General features: G+C 66.9%; 1 long non-coding RNA gene across 1 annotated transcript; it reads left to right on the top strand.

Moving 5' to 3' along the window:
• Positions 1–1,831: 1,831 nt before the first annotated feature.
• LOC141372114 (uncharacterized) lies at positions 1,832–3,298 on the top strand. Its single transcript, XR_012377435.1, has 2 exons — positions 1,832–2,585; positions 3,099–3,298. It is a non-coding gene; the product is annotated as an uncharacterized lncRNA (long non-coding RNA).
• The last annotated feature ends 1,817 nt before the right edge of the window (positions 3,299–5,115 follow it).

Below are 5,115 nucleotides of genomic sequence, written 5' to 3'. Positions count from 1 at the left end.
ATTGGGTCCACACTGTTCTTGAACCTGGGTCTGGCCTGCTACCCTAGGCTCCCGGTGGCCAGTCCCAGGAGACACCGTCCCACTCAAGGCAGGCAGGACACACAGGTGAATAAAGTCAGGCCCGCCGCTTCTACCTGCCGGGCACGCTGGCCAGGGCCCCCACGGAAGCACAGCTCCAGAGCCGAGCTGAGCCGACCGGGAGTCCCTGTCCCTCCCTGGACACCACATCGTGCCCAGGCAGCTGCGACACACGTGGGGCAGCAAGGGCAGAAGATGCCAGCCTGGGGGAGAACAAGCCCTTGGGGACAGCGCCGGACAGAGGCTACAGGACAGACCAGGCCTGAGCCTGAGGCCCGCGCGGGCAGGGGGCAGGAGGCAGGAGGGAGCAAGACTGGGGCGCCACCCCTGCGGAGGGCCCCGGAGTAGGACAGGCACGTGGCACCAGGGAAAGGAGCGCCGGCACTCCATCCGGCTAGGGGCAAAGCGGCCCGAGACCCCGCCCCGCTAGGAAAATCCCCGGAGGACCCCCGCCCTCCCCCACCCTCCACCCAGGCTGCTAGGAGGAGACAGGGAGGGGTGCAAGGTCTGGGCCCTCAGCCGGGCTCCACACACAGGTTGTGAAGGCCTGGTGCCCCATCGGGAGCCAGCAGAGGTGGTGGAGGCTCAGCCCCACCAGGCCCCACGCCTGAGCCCCGTATGCCAGCAGGTGCCAGGAGCAGAGGAGCGGCCCCGGCCACACACCGTCCCCAGGCCGGCCCCATCTCCTCTACTAAGTCTAGGGAGGGGAGCGCTGGCCACCCCAGTCTGGAGCAGCGCCCCCGTCCGGCAGGTCCCGTCCGGTCCGAGTCCAGGCAGGGCAAGGCAGGCGGATGGCCCAGCTGACCACGCCCCTCGCCCCACAGCCAGCCCCCCCCCCCGGCCCAGCCACACCTCTGCACCTGACCCTCCCTGTTGCCTGTCGCCGCCACCACCCCCCCCCCGCGCCCCCTCCCACGGGAGGCTGGAAGGGGACGGGGGTGAGCAAAGGGGAGCACTGGCCCTTCAGGGTGGGTGGGGCTGCCACTCACCCGAGACGGGGAGGGAGTCCCAGCACTTCAACAAGGGGAACATGAGCCTGGGGACCTTTGGGGCTCCCGTGGGGCCACCCGGCACGGGTGGCCTCACCCCACTCCAGGGCATAGGGCCAAGGTGCTCCAGGGCAGCCCCCACCCCCGGAACCCCGACGGAGCTAGCGGGATGAGGGGGGACGGCCGCTAAGACAGGGTCGGCGAGCATGCAGGGTGACAGGTGCCAGCCCCAGGGACCTCAGGTGCGCTCAGCGCTCTGCAGCTCTGGACGGCCTCCTCCCACTCCCGCTCCCGCTCCCGCTCCCGCTCCCACTCCCACTCCCACTCCCGTGGGCCCATCCCAACAGCCGAGAGATCCCCCCCAGAGGGCGGGGGTCTCCTCCCCCGGTGGCAGGTACTACCGTCCAGGGGAGGGCGTTACCCAGCAGGGGGCCCGCGGTCCCGCTGCTCAGAGGTTGGGCTGGCTTGGCCACCTCTTCCCCTCCCCGCGGGGCCGTCTCTGAAGGTGTCCCCGAGGCAGCCAGGAGGCCACGGCCGGGGGACGAGGGCTGAGGAAAGCACCGCACGGTGGGTGGGGTTGGGGGGGGGGTTGCCCTTGGGTCAGCACACCTGCCGAGGACAGGCCGGGCAGAGAGCGTGAGGTCCAGGGTTGGGCCCTGAAGGTGGGTGGGCAGGTGGGCGGGGACAGGATCCGGAGGCTGGTGAGCGCGCCCACCCGCAGAGCAGGCCACGAGGGGGAGCCCCTGTGCAGCCGGGTCGGGGGAGACTCTGCACCCATCCAGCCCTCCCGAGCCCTCCCGGGCAGGTGGCCTGTGAGGGAAGACTACGGGGAAGCCGGGCCCTCCTCGCTGTGCCTCCTGCCCAGGGCCGAGGGACAGGAAGGTGGCTCAGCTCAGGCACAGGCCGGGGGGACGGCGAGGACGCCGGTCAGAGGGCCCGGGCTACGCCGGGCCTGAGTGTCTGTCTCCAGGGGAGCCGTCTTCAGGACCATGCGGCCCGACACCCCGGCGGAGGAGGGATGTCCCCAGGAGCCACGACCCCGGAGTCCCCGCCGAGGGAAGGCCCAGCAAGCCACGGCCCGGTCTCTCTGCTTCTGCTCCCGGGAGACGCAGAGCCAGGCTCCCCCGAGACCCACGGTCCTGGGGTTCAAACAGCACAGGGCGGCCCCAGACGGTGCCAGGAGCTGCCGCCAAGGGCCCTCCCTGGCATTGCCCAGCAGCGAGAGCCAGCGGGGAAAGCACCGCCCCCGGAACCTGTGTGACCGATTCAGAGCTCCCGAGCGAGTCCCAGCGTGTCATCGCGAAGTCATCTCTGAGTCCCAGCCCGGAAGGATGGGGCGGGCACTTCACCGGGGAAAGGAGATGCCACTGGGCTCCCGTGGCCACAGTGGGGGCTCCTTCGCCGGACCGACAGCTGCGCCCCCACCCGCCCACGCACCCTCCCCCCCCGACGGGCACCGGGAGGTGGTGCCTGCCCCCACCTGAGCCGCCAGAGCCCAGCACGTGCCTGACTCCGTCGGTGAAGAAAAGGGGCCTGCCCCTCTCCGCTCCCCGCCCCCACCCACCTGCCAGCTGCCAGCTGCCAGCTGCACGGAGGAGGCTGGAGGGCAGGGGAGGAGAGGGGAGTGGGGGGGAAGAGCAGGGGCCACACCTGTGCGCACAGAGAGGAGACCCCTACCTGCCTCGGGCAGGGCAAGCTGCCCCCGCCCCTGGGGAAGGACAGGACACGACGACACGGGGGGCGGGGGGCGGGGGAGGCGCACGGAGCCACTGGGGGCGGGGACGGTGGAGGTCCAGAGCCTCCCACCTCCCGGGGGCCCGGGTGGGGGCCTCACAGCGCACCGGGCGGTGCTGCTGGGCGGGCTGCTGGGGTGGGAAAGCGCTTGCTGCCCCCGGGGCCAGGACTGCCACCAGGCCTGGCAGCCCCTGTGCAAAGGGCAGAGAGCACACTCCTTGGGCGTTGTGGGCCACACAGGAGCTCTGTTGCATATTCTGCTTTCTTACTCTGGCGTTCTGCGTGTTCTGTTGGCAGCCCTTCAGAGACGGAAGAGCTGGCTCGGTCGGTTGAGCGTCCGACTCTCGGTTTCGGCTCGGGTCATGACCCCAGGGTCCTGGGATGGAGCTCCGTGTGGGGCTCCCTGCTCAGCGGGGAGTCCGCTTGAGGATTCTCTCTCTCCCTCGCCCCCTGCCCCTCCCCCCACGTGCGTGCGCATGCTCGCTCTCTCAACTAAAGCAATCTTAGGGAAAAAAAAAGGAGGGCGCCTGGGTGGCCCAGTTGGTTAAGCGACTGCCTTCGGCTCAGGTCATGATCCTGGAGTCCCGGGATCGAGTCCCGCATCGGGCTCCCTGCTCAGCAGTGAGTGGGCTTCTCCCTCTGACCCTCCCCTCTCTCATGCTCTATCTCGTTCTCTCTCTCAAATAAATAAATAAAACCTTTAAAAAAAAAAAAAAAAAGGAAAAGCCTGGGAAGTCCGATGACACAGAAACTAAAATTGTCGGCCTGACCAAACACAAGCCCCAAACCACAAAGTCAAGGGACAAGTGACAAAGTGGGGGGGGGGAGGAATAGCAGCAAGATGTGACTCAGGGCTCACCTCATGAACATACAGAGAGCTTGAAGCAGTCCACGAGGAAAAGCCCGATGACCCAGTAAGTAAAGGGGGTCGAGGAGGCCAACACGCAAAACGAAAGCCAAAGGCTACCCCATCCGATCCCGGGGCCAGGACTCGCTCAGGGGCTGCGGTCCCAGAGTTGCTCCTTCTGGGGACAAACGGTGGCCAGTGACTGGCCTCGCACTTCATTCACCTGCCGCTCCGACTAGACAACGTGCCACCACGGAGCCAAACAAACACCAACCACCAGCAAGACCGGCCAAAGTGGGGGGGGGGGGACGGCGGTGTGGGGCATCGAGCAGGTCTGGGAAACATCGGCCAGGAGCTGGGAGACCACCTTGGTGAAGAAAGGCAGCGGCTTCCCACCAGCTAGAGGGCTGACCGCACGCACAGACCAGACAACTGTCAGGGCCGTTCTCGGGCAGACAGCCCCCCTGTGCCACTCCCCGCTCCCCCAAATCCACGTTCTGGATCTCAGGGTCCATGTTCCCTTGCCATCCCCGCGCCCAGCCTCCGGGTCTTTCCTCTGCCTCATCAGAGAGTTCTTTCCATCCCCACTCCCAGGCACCGATCTGGTCTCCACCCCTCTCTCCCACGCGTCCAGATGCTACCAGCCCCAGTCTGGGAATTCCCGAGCACCTGGACAAAGCCGACACCTTTCTCCCGCCTGGGCTGTGGACGGTGCCCTGCAGCCCACCTAGGCAGGAAAGGGTGACTGCCGCTCCACGGGAAGTCCCTGATCCCTCGAGGGCTAGCACCCTCCTGGCATTTGCCAGACCCGTGGGGACTCTGCAAAGGAGCCAGCCCCAGGGAGGGCAGGGAGCGCACACACACGCACGCACACACACATACACCTAGGAGTCTCAGGCCTCCAGAGCACTGCTTCTCTCGGGGGGGGGGGGGGCCGCGGGGTGTGGAGCGGAGGAGACGGTCTCAGACCAGCAGCCAGGAGCTTGTTAGAGGCGCCCATTCTCAGGCCCCACCTCAGATCTGCGAGATCAGAGACTCCGGGGTGGAGCCCAGGGTTTGAACAAGCCCTCCAGGTGTTCCCATGCAGCCCTCCAGCGTGAGAACCACCGGGATGGATGGTTCCTGATCGCACCCACTTCTAGAAAGGCTAGGAGCTTTCTCTGCTGGGCTCACCTTGACTGACCTCCTCAGGTGAGAGGCAGGCAGGCACAGCTGATGATCCCAACCACAGGTGGTCCTGGAGCAAGGATGTGCTTGAGCAGGACTCCCTCCCAGGGGGCCACACCTGTCGAGTGACATGGGAAAGACTTTGTTACTTTCCTGCTGTCCCCACCCACAGAAGTGGGGACAGATACCTCTGGCGAACACCACGTTGCCGGGTACTGGCCCCAGCTCTGCCCACGTTTTCCTGGATACTAGGCCCGTGTGTGTGTGTGTGTGTGTGTGTGTGTGTGTGTGTGTGTGTGT

This window comes from Callorhinus ursinus, unplaced genomic scaffold (genome assembly GCF_003265705.2).
Source record: "Callorhinus ursinus isolate GAN/ISIS: 27379988/994484 unplaced genomic scaffold, GSC_fseal_2.0 scaffold1141, whole genome shotgun sequence".
Lineage (NCBI taxonomy): Eukaryota > Metazoa > Chordata > Mammalia > Carnivora > Otariidae > Callorhinus > Callorhinus ursinus.
Note: the sequence above shows the minus strand (reverse complement) of the source record. Positions and strands in the feature narration are given on the sequence as shown.